Raw genomic sequence first — 15757 nt, 5'->3', positions numbered from 1 at the left:
ACTCTTTGTAATTTTAGAAATCCACAGGACCTGAAATGATTGCAATATGAGGTTTCTAGGTCGATTAGTGGATTTCGGTCAAAACCCACTGATCGACCTAGAAAGCTCCAATTACAGCTATTTCAATTCTTGTGGATTTCTAAAATTGCAAGGAGGCTAAATATGCTCTCCATTATTATTTTCGACATTTCTAGTGGTGGACCAGAGGTTTTGAAAAATCTAAATTTTTTTTTATATATCAGGCCCACATTGGGCCTGATATAGAGAGATATCAGACCCAACGTGGGTCTAATCTCCTATAATAGGTTTGAGAAAAAAATTGAAAAATATAGAAAAAAAAGAAGATAAAAAAGAGGGCAGGAAGGAAAAGATAGAAATGACAAAGAAAAGATACGTTGCATGCATAGTAGGAAAGAGAAGAGATAGAAATGACAAAGAAAAGAAAAAGGAAATCAGTTAAATTTATCAGAAGGGTTGAATAGAAATACCACTATAAAAAATGTACCTTTTGATAAATACTAAAATAGTATGATTTTTTGATAAATTTAAAAATTTAAGTAGTCTTTTGATAATTGCCGTACTTTCTTAAATTTCAAGCTATGAAATGATCCCGCATACTTTATAACCATTACAAAGAATCGATTCCGCAATGATACCATTATAATATCATCTGCTATTCATCCATTTAATTTGTTGGTTTATATCTGCTAAAGTCTATTCACCGGGAAGGATAGTCACCCAAGTTACCGTGACCCTTCCGGCGCTTGCTCCTTTGAGGTCAGCAGTTCGCTTGGACGGTCGCCGCACCTTATCATTCCTCTCCACCTCATATCCTGGGTTTTCCCAGGCTTTTTGCCTTTGGGACTCCTCTCTTCCTCCAGCTCCCCCTTCCGCCGCATCACGACGACTATGGTAGCCTCCGTGTCGCTCGATAGTTCGATTCTGCACGACTTAGGAGCTTCTGTCGTGACGAGTTTTGTTGCGCTCGGGCTCCTCAGGTTCTGGGGGGAAACATTAGGTAATGGGTTCATGAGAAGGAGTTGACCACGAATAGCATTGTAAGACTCATTCAATCACATGAGGAATTGCATCAACTTACGTCTTTTATTGTTTACACCACAAGTGCAAGCAACATCATTATAGGATCCTAACTCGTCCCATAATTTTTTTAACTTTGTATAATAATACACAACTGTCATCTGATCTTGAGCAAGACAAGCAATCTCTTTCTCGATATGGAAAATTCGTGGTGCGTTGCTTTGAGAAAAATGATTTTGAAGATCTTCCCAAACTTCATTAGCAGTCATAAAAAATAACGCTATCTGCAATTTCAGGTATCAAAGAATTAAGAATCTAGGATAATACCATATCATTGTATTTTTTCCATGTCGTGTAGTCCTCTGGTTTGTTTTGCGCAGATGGTGCCTCGAGGGTTCCGTCACAAAGCAAAGTTTGGATTTTGCATTTAAAGATGGTCATTACTCTACGCCAAGTTGAATAGTGTTCACCATCAAGAGATTTAGAAACAAGAATCATTCCAGGATGATCCGAAGGATGTAGAGAATAGGAATTGTTGGAATCCATGTAAATATAGAGCAGATCGTCACTGCTCTGATACCATGTAATAATAATCTGTTCTATTTTCTCATTAACAAAGATGTAATATATATATAGTGTACATATCTTCCACTCCTATAATTCAATAATTCTCATAAGACAGTTACCATATTTACAGCAAGAATCATTAAATATCATTTACTTCCCTAACATATTTAGAGCAAGAATCATGGGATACGATTTACTTTCCTAACGGAGATTCGAACCCCAGATCTTATATGGTAACACCTCATGTGCTAGCTACTAGACCGTCCTAAGGGTACTATGTGCACTGAATTATGATCTACTAAGCCGCGGGGTTTGAGACGATCAATTTAACTATTGTAAAGTATTGTGAATTTCGTTGATAATTTTAATTTTTAAACTATATCAGATAAATGAATGGCGATAGATACACTGAATATTCAGTTATAAATTTTATATATATATATATATATATATATATATATATATATATATATATATATTGTTGGTTAGTCCTAGGAAAACGTACCGGTTCCACTGTACAAAATTTTTTTTTACAAGTATCGAACCTTTCCTTAAATAACCTATTGTGTTCTTTAGAAGTTAAATTAGGAACCGCAGACGGAACTTAACATCATTGATTCCAAATTTAACTTATCTGTTCTTAATGGTTTAGATTTGAATCGCAAGCGGAACTTAACACTATTGATTCAAATCCACCTATGTTATTAATTTCTTTAAATATTAATTTCTAAAATTGGCTTCCAGGACTGCATGGCGAGGAACATGGCCTTCTTGGATATGGGAGCAACCACCACCGCCTTGACAAAGCCTTTTAAGGAAAGCTAATATTTAATTTCCTTAAATAACTCTAGGTTAACCAAAAAGAACAATCGAATCACAAATTCGAAAAAGAAGAAAACACAAACTCGAAAAACTAATTCGAAAAACTAGATCTAATGCCTCTTGTGTTTGGTATTTCTAAAAATAACTATACAAAGAAAACTAGTATGATGCGGAAAACAATTACTAGATATACCTTTCTTTGTAAGCAAATAACCTCTTGATCTTCTACCGTATTCCGCTTCTACTCCCGGACGTTGTGTGGGCAACGATTTACAGAGATAAGAACCACTCAAGCCCTTCTCCTTTCTTCCAAGTTTCGACCACCTTCTTTTCTTTAAGGGATGAAGAACTTAGACGACCAACCAATCTCCAAGGGATGCTAGGAAACAAAGCCTCCTCCTTCTTCTTCTTCCTCAAGTAAAATCCGGCCACCAACCAAGCTCCTAGAGAAGTTGCCGCCGGCCACAAGAAGAAGAGAAGAGGGAGAAGCTAGGGCCGGCCACCAAGGAGGAAAAGAGAGGAAGAATAGGATAGAGTCGTTAGCCATGAAGGCACCTCTACCCCTTCTTTTATAATCCTTAGTCTTGACAAATAAGGAAATTTAAATAAAAACTTCCTTAATTCTTTTGCCATGATTAAGAAAAATTAATTAATTAAAAAACAATTTTATTTTCTTAAATATCATGGCCGACCACTTTAAAGTTATAAACAAGGAGAGTTTTAATTAATTAAAACTTCCTAATTTGTCTCCGGAAATTTATAAAAAATTTCTCCAATAATTTTTCCCTTCTTCGTGGATTATAAAAAAAGAAATTTTATAAATTAAAATCATTCTTTTAAACATGTGGATAATTTCCAAAAAGAAAAGTTATCTTTAAAAATTAAAATCTTCTTTCAATCTACAAATAAGGAAAAATATCAAATCTTTTCTTAATCTTTTGTAGAAACTTATAAAAGAGATATTTAATTTTTAAACTCTCTTTTAAATCATGAACATGGTTTAAAAAGGAAAGTTTTCTTAAAATTAAAATCCACCTTTTAATCTACAAATAAGGAAAGATTTCAAATCTTTTCTTAATCTTTTGTAGAAAGCTATAAAAGGAAAGATTTAAATTTCAAACTCTATTTTAAAACCATGATATCCACATAAGAAATAATTTTAATAAAAATTCCTTTTTATTTTCTAGTGGCCAACTACCTAAGCTTGGGACCCAAGCTTTGGCCGACCACCTAAATTTAGCTTCACCATTAGCTTTGGCTGACCCTAGCTTGGGCTCCAAGCTAGCTTGGCTGGCCACCTTAAGGTGGGTAGAAAGGTGGGTATAGGTCTGTATAATTCTCTATATACAAGATGCTACGATAGGGACCGAGAGGAGGAATTGATTTTGGTCTCCCGATGAAATTAAGCTTCCCGTGTTCGCCCCGAACACACAACTTAACTTTATCAATAATAATTCATACCACTAAAGAATTATTATTGAACTACCGCACCAATCCCAAATTATATTTTGGGCTCCTTCTTATTATGAGTGTGTTAGTCTCCCTGTGTTTAAGATGTCGGATGCCCACTAATTAATTGAGTTACTGACAACTCATTTTAATTAATATCTCATCCAAGAGTACTACCACTCAACCTTTTTGTCATATCGGACTAAGTCCACCTGCAGGGTTTAACATGACAATCTTTATGAGCTCCTCTTAGGGACATTATCAACCTAGATTTCTAGGACACAGTTTCCTTCTATAATCAACAAGACACACTATAAGTAACATCATTTCCCAACTTATCGACCATTTTGATTTATCGAGCTAAATCTCACCCTTTGATAAGTCAAAGAAATAAATATTAAATATATGTGCTTGTTATTATATTAGGATTAAGAGCACACACTTCCATAATAACTAAGGACTTGTTCTTTTATTAAATCAGTATAAAAAGAACTTGTTGGTGCAGTGAGCACCAGATGATCGAACCTGAGTTTTGATTATGGAAAAGAGCTCAAAGTTAAGCTATGGTGTTATCTAACAAGGTTCATGGAGCTTGCAGGAAAGTCCTAAGTGATACTTAGGCAAAAGTCCTAGCTGCGGCTAGGCAGGTGAAAACCCTAGGGGGTGGTAACCCTAGGTCCTAGGGGGAGGTAACCCTAGGTGGAGGAAAACCCTAGGGGGTGGTAACCCTAGGTCCTAGGGGGAGGTAACCCTAGGTGGAGGAAAACCCTAAGGGGCGACAACCTTAGGTCCTAGGGGGAGGTAACCCTAGGTGGAGGAAAACTCTAGCGGGCGGCAACCTTAGGTCCTAGGGGGTGGTAACCCTAGGTGGAGGAAAATCCTAAGGGGGGTAACCTTAGGTCCTAGGGGGTGGTAACCCTAGGTGGAGAAAAACCCTAGGGGGCGGTAACCCTAGGTCCTAGGGGGTGGTAAACCTAGGCGGAAAGTCCAGTCGGTCTGGAGGACCGGACTGGCATCAAGTAAATCTCCTGAGTGGAGTAGGTGAGGATGGGTTCCCCGCAGAGGGAACAGTAGGCGTCGGGTCGACCTAGGGTTTCCGGTTGGAAATCCGAAGTCAAACCCGGACAGTCTGGAGATTGTCATCATATTCTATTATCATATCTATATTGTTGTTTTGTGCTAACTTGGTTTTGCAGGGTATGTGTTTGGGATTAACACTTTTTGCAGGACCAAAGGAGCACAACTTAGCCTCGGATGCAAAGTTGAGCTGGTTGCGAAGCAAGCTTGGAGGCGCCTTGAAGGAAGCTCAAGGCGCCTTGGACTGGTGGATGAAGGTGCCTTGGAGAGCACAGAAGGCGCCTTGAAGGGATAAGTCACGACCAGTTCAGGCTTGATCCACGCGGGCGACTCGGCCATCCTGGAGGCGCCTTGGATGGATTTCAAGGCGCCTTGAGCACTGTATAAAAGCAGCACTCGACCAGCAACTCGACAGATCTTCCTCTAAGCAACCTTTCTTTAATATGCTGTCAACGAGACGACCCAGAAGTGCTGCGAATACTTCCCGACGACCCGGAGCTTCAAATCTGATATTTCCGAAGTGTCGTTGGTATTTTTAATTATTGTTTTAAATTGTATTTAGCTTGTAATAATTTCGTGCTTATAGTTGTTGCCCACGGAAAGCGATCAAGGATCGCGGACCTTCGAGTAGAAGTCGCTACAGGCTCTGAACGAAGTAAATCCCTTGTGTTTGTGTGTTTGTTGTTATTCCGCTGCGTTTATTTACTCGACTGCTTTTACGATTCCGAAACGAACGAAATAGCCGCGAGCGCTATTCACCCCCTCTAGCGCTTTCGATCCAACAAAACTTTTCTTAAATGGTCCTGCTCAATACATTTAGAGTGTACTAGTGTAATTTATTAGTCAAGATAAACTAATACCTAATTACAGTAAGACTTTTCCGATGGTTTGTTCCTTTCCATCTCAATCGTGAGCTACTGTTTATAATTTATAAAGAACCAATAGCACAATCTTCTGTGTGTGACACCACACACTATGTTATCTATAATATAAATTAATTGAACATCTACATTTGGTATATATAAATGTAGACACTTGACCAATGTGATTCTTATAAATGTTTATATAATAGGCTTTTAGTATACACTCCAATATATATATATAGAATTTGGGACTACAAATAAATAATGGGAATTCAATACGAAGTATGAACTATTGTCCTGTCACAGTGTCACTTTCTTCAGCAATTTACCAAAGGTCGCATGTAGAGATCTAAATTTACCAAAAGACGTACGCTACTTTGGTATTTACCAAAGAATACACATTTTTAAGTGCATTTCCTATTTTATCTTTTTGACAAATCTGACTTTTTTCTTTTCACTATCGTTTCTCACTCTCTCTCTTCTATTTACTTTCTCCTATGCATGGAACCAATCTATTTTTTCTTCTCAGCTCTTCTCTTTCCTCTCTTTTATTTCCATGCGTGCATACATAACATAGTCCTGATATATAAATCATATCAGGCCCACAACATTTAGAGTTTAGTTGATTTTTTTATAACATTAGAATACATTTGGAGAAGTCGAAATAATCAATAGATGACATATTTGAATTCTTTGCAATCCCATAAATCAACAGAGACTGATCCATTATTTATTTCAGCTTCTATGGAAGTGTAAAATTGTAATAATGATGAATTGGGAAAAAACCTCATGCGTGGGCTTGATATGGAATCATATCAGGTCCAATGTATGAGGATTATTTTGCAGATTATTTTTTATTATATTTTAACATCTTTTAGAAGTTGAATAAATAATAGATAACATATTTGAACCCCTTGCAATATCAGAAATCTATAAGAACTGAAATGGATGCAATCGGAGCTCTCTAGGTCCATCAGTGGGTTTTGACCGAAACCCACTAATCAACCTAGAGACCTCATATTGCAGCCATTTCAGGTCCTGTGAATTTCTAAAATTACAAGGAGTCCAAATATGCTATCCATTGTTATTTTTGGCATTCCTAGTGGTGGACCAGAGGTTTTAAAAAACTTAAATCTCTCTTTTTTTTTCTTTTTTTTTCTATTGTTAGGCCTAATATTGGGAGATATCAGGCCCAATAACAAAGAAAAAAGAAAAAAAAGAAAAAAAAAGAGATTTAGGTTTTTCAAAAACCTCTAGTCTACCACTAAGAATGTTGAAAATAACAATGGAGAACACATTTGAACACCTTGCAATTTTAGAAATCCACTGGATCTGAAATGACTGTAATATGAGGTCTTTAGGTCCATCAGTGAGTTTTAGTCAAAACCCACTAATGGACCTAGAGAGCTCCGATTGTACCCATTTCAGTTTTTGTGGATTTTTGATGTTGCAAGGAGTTCAAATATGCTCTCCATTGTTATTTTCGACATTCCTAGTGGTGGACCAGAGGTTTTGAAAAATCTAAAATATATGAGGATTGTTTTGCTGATTCTTTCTTATTATATTTTAACATCTTTTAGAAGTTGAAATAAATAATAGATACCATATTTAAACTCCTTGCAACATCAAAAATCTACAGAAACTGAAATCACTACAAAAAATTAGTAAAATAACGACGAATTTTTAACGACGAAATTATATTTCGAAGCAAATCATCGCAATTTGTGACGACATATTAATTTCTCTCAAATATTTTTTTTTGATAAAAATATGTGCTAGTGACGAATATGTGGAAAATAAATCGTCGTTATTTATTTAACTGCGAAATATGGAGTTTGTCGTTAATTAATATGATAAAGGTGGGGGAAAATACCACTAATATTCGTATATTAGCAACAAAATATACTAAAATCGTCGCTAATATATTCGCTAACATAACCTTAGCGACGAAATTGAGTAACTCGCCGCTAAAATTCACTAAAAGAGCCCTAATTTCCCCGACCCGACTTCTCTTCTTCTCCACGCCACGGTCTTTCTCCTCACGCCACAACTTCTCTTCTTCACGCCTACCTCTTCTCCAGCGATTCCAGCGACTCTTACGGAATCCTCCTACTCCCTTCTCCTGCGCCATCCTATGCCGCACTTCTCCTCCGGCGACTCCGACGACTCCGGCGCCTTCCCCTCGCTTTTTTACTTTCCAGCGGGCCACCATCCACGGTACCACCTGCACCTTGTCTGTTTATTGTTTATGAAAGCACCACATCTAGGTTCATCTTCCCTCTTATTTCTAGCAATTTGGCAACCGACTGACTACCCCATCTGGAAATCTACTACTTGTTAGTAAGGTATATTCACTCTCTTTTAACCATCTGAAACCACAAAATCTAGTTGTAGATTTGATTGATTGAAAATGTTTGTAGTACTCACCGTTCAATGATTAACATTGAAAATAGGTCACATGTAAAAATCCTTGAAGCTCTGTTAATCCGTTCAAATAAGGTCACTGAAAATAGGTCACATGTAAATAATCCATGCCAAAAAATAGGTCACTGAAAATCTCTAATAATCCATGTCAAAAAATAGGTCACTGAAAATAGGTCACATGTAAAAATCCGTTCAAATAAGCTCTATGCATTCATAAAATCTCTAATATTCATAAAATGAAAATACTAACCATCCAAAGCTAATGTGCCCATGAGCAAACAATACCAGTGGTTGATAACAACATAATATCAAAAATTGAAATTATTTAATTTAGACCCATTTCCAGACTTGAATATTATACAAAAATCAACAAATCCAGTCAAAACAAAAGAAGATAGTTTCACTATCATTCAGAACAAATAACATACAAAACATAAATCTTTTCACCACACAAACATATAGAAACATAGAAAACAAAAATAATCTCTATGTTACCAAATTTTGTCTCAGATAAAACCACTGGTAACCTTGTCTCTAGGTGATTATAGTAGCTATACCTAGTTTAGAATTGTAATATTTTGTGTCTATCCTTTTGTGATGCATTCTGGTCATACTTTAGTTTTTTATTTGTTTAATATGGCATTTCGGACTTCAAGTCTTCATGTTCACTTATGTTAGTTTGGCTTAGGTGGTGATACCTTTTTACTCTTTTTGCCTTCGAAATTCAAATCTTTGAGTCCAATTTATTTTTTTCCTTTGTTAACCTCAGCGCTTAGATGATAATTTTAGGATTATTTTAATGCTTAGATGATAATTTTAGGGTTATTTTGATGTTATTAATTAATTTTAGAATTATTTTATTGAAAATATGAAATTTTTTATATATTTAATCAGGTTATAAATATGGATAAAAGTTGGATAATGATTGAGAATCGGATAGCCTGAATATATAAATGGGCTAAATCAGTTTTTTAAGGTGGCAGAGAATTATATGATAAGTTTGAATTTATCCAAAATTCGTTGTCCATGTAGAAGGTGTGGCAATTGGTTTAAATATGAGTTGGATTATGTTCGAGGACATCTTTATAGGTGGGAATTTGATAAATTATATAAAGTTTGGAACTTTCACGGAGAAGCTACTACAACATCTATTAATATAAATATTGTCAAATGATGGAAAGTTACATGGACTAAAATCACATGATTGTCATGCCTTGTTGCAAAGAATACTTCCAGTGGTCGTACGAAAATTCTTTCCAAAAGACATATGCGGCACACTAATTGAGTTATGCGATTTTTCCAAAAAGATAACTGCAAGATCTTTACACTTAGCGGACTTATGTAAAATGGAGGAGGAAATAGTCTTCATATTATGTAAGATGGAACAAATATTTCCTCCAACATTTTTTGACATTATGGTTCATTTGGTAGTTCATTTACCTCGTGAAGCCATGTTAGCTGGACCTATTTCTTCATGATGGATGTATCCCTTTGAACGATATTTGAGCAGACTAAAAAAGTATATTCATAATAAAGCAAGGCCTAAAGGATTTATTGCAGAAGGGTATATTGTAAATGAGGCATTGACTTTCAGTTCCTTATATATGAGTCAAATTAAGACAAGATTTAGTAGGCCAGAATGAAACCATGATGTTCAACCAGTAACATGCAATTTAAGTGTTTTCTCACAACAAACAAGAGTATTTGGCAATCCACATAATCTGAAATTGTCTTTGACTTTGTATAAGAAAGCACATTGATATATTCTCAATAATTGTAAGGAAGTTGACCAATATAGGAAGTAAGTTTTTACATTATGTAATTTTATTGTTTATATTTCATTATACAATTGTAAAATAATTATTTTTTTCTACAGTGAACATCTACAACTTCTGTCACATAAAGTTCATTCAAATCAACTTCTCCAATACCATGAGCGAGATTTCCAACAATGGTTTAGGGATAGAATGATAAAGTTAAAGAATTTAACAAATTCAGAAATCACAAACGAGTTATATTATTTAGCAATGGGACATGATCTTGAAGTTCAATTGTATGGTGCCTGCATTGTAAATGGTATTCGATACCATACAAGATCTCGTGATGCTCACAGAACTACTCAGAACAACGGGGTTAGCGTACCATCATCTGATGACGGGGACAATTTAGATTTTTTTGGAGTGTTGAAGGATGTTGTTCAACTATTTTACTCTTTCAGATATAAAGTACAATTATTTTGGTGTGAATGGTTCCAATGTAATCCGAAAAAAAAATCAATAATTGAAGAGTTTGGGCTGTTATCTATTGACACTTCTAAAACATGGTATGCAGATGACCCATTCATTTTGGCCAACCAAGCATACCAAGTTCATTATTTAAATGATATAAAGCGTGGAGGCCATTGGATGGTAGTGCAGTAGGTTCAACATTGAGAAATATACGAAGTAACTGAAGTTGATGAAGTATCAGAAGAAATTGAATCTGGAAATAATTTTAATATTGAGACTAACCAAGATAATTCTTCTAATGAAGCAACTTTAGTAGTTGATGAAGAATTAGAGATATCCCAACTTTGTAGATTAGATGTTGAGCATCAACATATAAATATGTTAAATGCACAAGTGGAGCTTGCTATGGATGCTCAAAGTTTCCTTAACGATGAGGATGAAGATACTGAAATTGATAGTGACACATATGATCAATTATCTCTTTCAGATGATAGTGGGGATTAATTTTTATGAACATGGTATATATGTTTTCTTTATTTTTAATTCATTACTTGTAGATATCTATATATGTTGATGCATATTTGTTGATCTATATATGATGAATATGCGATAGCCATGCCGCCTAAGAGGATTGAGCATTTACCAATTTTGGAGACACCTATAGATGATAGTTCTTCCAGTGGTTAGTTGTTTTGTATTTAATTTACAAAAATTTTATTTAAATATTTCATCTGTTAATTGTTAACACTATTGCATTTACAGGTTGACCGATACGTAGGGAGACACGTGGCATACATTATGATCGGCTGCGACGCCAGATCAGTGATTGGGGTAGATTGCCCGTTACTTTCCGTCAGAGCGATGGGCATCCCATTGGCCCTAATGCAGCTTCATTTATGACCGAGTTAAGCCTCTCGGTAAAGAAGTTTGCTCCCTTACAAGCTAAGAGCTGGAAGCACATCCCCGCTGAGAATAAAAGGATGATATACGATCGAATATCAGTAAGTATAAGTAATTCAACATATTTATAACCACTCCTTTATTATTAACCATGTGCAAAATAAATTTATTTTTTCAGGCTGCTTTTGATATAAGTTTTCAGGAGGGTTCATCGTCGGTCATGAAGGAGACCGATCGATTGATGAGTGCACGATATAGAGACAATAGATCTAAAATGCATAACCATTATAAGAAGCTATCACACCTTCCTCCTGCTGAGCGCCGACAACATATTCCGATTGAGTTATGTGAGACTCAAGATGATTGTGACTATAAGTGTACTCTATTTGAATATGAGGCATTTCAGGTAACTCATTCTATAACAAATGTCTTATTTATATAAAAATTTAACTATTTATTCTATAACTATTGTTTTGTTTATACAAAATTTTGTGTCGTAGAAACGATCTGCAATAAATGTCGAAAATCGAGGAAAACTGCCATATAATCATCGCGGAGGTTCTAAATCATTCATTCAGTATAGTTACGATAGTGTAAGTGTTAATTTTATAATTATCTTATATTGTTTGTTGATTAAAATACTAACACATTATTTTTTTTAGACCGATCAGTCACAAAGAAAAGATCGGATTACTGTTTTTAATGAAACTCATTATAGCTCGAAGAAAGGGTGGATTGGGGACACGACAAAATCTGCATATGTATATTATGATCTTATTTAGTGAATTTGTTCTTAACCGTGCATAATTATTTTTTACACTATTTTTAACATATTTACTTTTTCTAGGATGATATGGTAAGACTACATGATGAGTGTATTCTATCACAAAATCCAAAAGATGACATCGATGTAGTCTAAATTGCAGATACAGTCGTTTGTGATCAAGTTCGTGAGAATATTATTTAATAACTACCGATACAATTTTCATTTTTTCAAAGTATATATGACATGTTGTCTTGTTAAAGTAGTCAACTTATTTTCAACTGATTAAAGTAGTCTTGTTAGGCTGATAATCACTTAAACATGTAAGAATATATATAATCACTGATTAAAGTAGTCTTGTTAGTCATTCATTTGCGTCTTTGGATTTGTTATATGTGTTCACTCATCCTATTTTACATTATTTTCAATAGGTGAAATATTACCATTAATTCCTGTTGGTTCTTATTGAAATATCGTATCTCGTAAATTTCCAATCCATCAACTCCAAACAACTCTAATAATAATCGAGGAGAATGTTTCAGTACATGGACATTTGCACTTGTGTAATTGAATCAGTCACCCTCACAAGGATGCAAATGGCTACAAATGAATCCTTTGCTGGAATCAACTGTGTGACAAAGGACTTCACTGATCACTAGAAGACAGATGCAAACGTAAAAGAAAGCTGAATCTCCAGAACACATTTTGGCTCAAGCAGTGGCCACTATCAAGTTTGGCACAAGTGTGACAGCACAATAACATGGGCCAACGCAGAGCACTCAACCACTTGAAAACAAATCCCAGAAATAAATATTGATGCCAAAACAGTAGACTACGAATTCGCCTAACATGGAGAGTAGTTCTAACATCTAAGCAGCATGTGCATGAGAAAATGGAGAGTCGTCTTCTAGTAGTACAGGAATTCCACTCATCATTCTCTGAAACTCTCTAAGTTCTGTTCTAACCCTTTTGCAGGAACAAGAAAATTGATAGGTGCAAAGGTAGAAAGTATATCTACATTTCATAAATATCTGATTTGGTTGTTATTTAATGTTGAGTTTAACTCTTATCCATATGTTTAATATATCATCATATCATATCATATGTTTTATTATCTTCAAAATTTTATATTAGGTTCTTGGTACTCGGTCTGGATATATCAGAGGACTTGGAAGTGGGCTGAAGCCAGTTAGGTCTACTTCTTCAGATGCTACGTCCTCATCCAGATCAACTAATGCTGCATTGCATGAAAGACTTGAATCGACCCAAGATGAGTTAGCAAATACCAAAATTCATCTAGCAAACACCCAAGATGAATTAGCATCAATTAAATCAAGACAAAATATGTTTGAACAAATACTTAACCGATTGGCGCCTGGAGCATTAGATTCCTTGATCCAAGATTCATCTTCAGCTCCACCTCCTCCTCCATCGTAGGCTTTGATGTTGTACACTTTTGTATAGAAACATGATGTTCTAGAATTGTTTTGAACTTGTTTGGATTTTTGGTTGTGAATATGATTTGAATTTGGATTGTGAATATTGTTATTATATTTGTGTTGAAGTATGAGTTAAATGTTAGAGTATTTGTTAATTTGTTGTTATAGTTTGTTATAGTTGCGATGATGGATATGTATATAAATATGTACAAAGGATATAAATGAAAATATATATTTTTTTAAAACCAGTGGTTAGCGACGAACTATAGAAAATCGTCGCTAACATATAGGTTAGCGATAAATTTGGCTTAAGTTCATCGCTAAACTGCTATATTAGCGACGATTTTAAGTAAAAAATCGTCGCTAACCTATATGTTAGCGACGATTTTCTATAGTTCGTCGCTAACGGCTGCATTCCGAAAAATATCGAAACTGGGGGACGTAGTTTTTAGCAACAAATATATATAAATCGTAGGGAATATGTTAGCGACGTAATAAATAATATCGTCGTTAAGACTAACTATAGCAACGATACCAATTAAATCGTCGTTAAATAGTTTACGGCGAAGTAATTTACTTTAGCGACAAATATTTTAACGTTGCAAACATGTTAGCGACGAGAATAGAAAATTCGTCGCTAATATAGGTTTACGACAAGCTTATAACGATGACTCTAGCGACGAAAATTTATCGTCTCGAATATTTTTCAACGACGAAAAAATATTATTAGCGACAATAAAATTCATCTCAAAATATCTGTTTTCTTGTAGTGAATAGATACAATCGGAGCTTTCTAGGTCCATCAGTGGGTTTTGACCGAAACCTACTAATCGACCTAGAGACCTCAAATTGCAGCTATTTCAGGTCCTGTGGATTTCTAAAATTGCAAGGAGTCCAAATATGCTCTTCATTGTTATTTTCGACAATCCTAATGGTGGACCAGAGGTTTTGAAAAACCTAATTTTTTTTTTGTTATTTGGCCTTATATGAAGAGATATTAGGCCCAACGTCCTTACAATTTTAGAAATCTACAAGACCTGAAATGACTGCAATTTGAGATCTCTAGATCGATCAGGAGTCCAAATATGCTCTCCATTGTTATTTTCGACATTCCTAGTGGTGGACTAGAGGTTTTGAAGAACATAAAATGTTTAGGGATTGTTTTGCTGATTCTTTTTTATTATATTTTAACATCTTTTAGAAGTTGAAATAAATAATTGATAACATATTTGAACTTTTGCAACATCAGAAATCCATAGGAATTGAAATGGGTGCAATTGGAGTACTCTAGGTCCATCAGTGGGTTTTGACCGAAACCTACTGATCGACCCAGAGACCTCATATTGCAGCTATTTCAGGTTCTGTGAATTTCTAAAATTACAAGGAGCTTAAATATGTTCTCTATTGTTATTTTTGACATTCCTAGTGGTAGACTAGAGGTTTTTAAAAATCTAAATATTTTTTCTCTGTTGTTAGGCCTGATATGGGGTGATATCAGATCCAATAACAAATAAAAAGAAAAAAAAAGAAAAAAAGATTTAGGTTTTTCAAAACCTCTAGTCCACCACTAGGAATGCTGAAAATAACAATGGAGAGCATATTTGGACTCCTTACAATTTTAGAAATCCGCAAGACCTGAAATGACTGCAATCTGAGGTTTCTAGGTCGATTAGTGGATTTCGGTCAAAACCCACTGATCGACCTAGAGAGCTCCGATTACAGCCATTTTAGTTCTTGTGGATTTCTAAAATTGCAAGTAGGCTAAATATGCTCTCCATTATTATTTTCGATATTTTTAGTGGTGGACCAGAGGTTTTGAAAAATATAAATCTTTCTTTTTTTCTTTTTATTTCCTTGTTGTTAGGCCTGATATCTCCTTATATCAGACCCACATTGGGCCTGATATGGAGAGATATCAGGCTCAACGTGGGTCTGATCTCCTATAATAGGTTTGGGAAAAAAATTGAAAAATATAGATAAAAAAGAGGACAGGAAAGAAAAGATATGTTGCATGCATAAGAAAATGACAAAGAAAAGAAAAAGGAAATCAGTTAAATTTATCAAAAGGGCAGAATAGGAAGACCACTGTGAAAAAATGTACCTTTTGATAAATACTAAAATTGTATGCATTTTTTTGATAAATTTAAAATTTTAAGTAGTCTTTTGATAAATTGCCGCAATTTCTTA

The sequence above is a fragment of the Zingiber officinale genome, unplaced genomic scaffold, assembly GCF_018446385.1.
Source record: "Zingiber officinale cultivar Zhangliang unplaced genomic scaffold, Zo_v1.1 ctg129, whole genome shotgun sequence".
Lineage (NCBI taxonomy): Eukaryota > Viridiplantae > Streptophyta > Magnoliopsida > Zingiberales > Zingiberaceae > Zingiber > Zingiber officinale.
Note: the sequence above shows the minus strand (reverse complement) of the source record.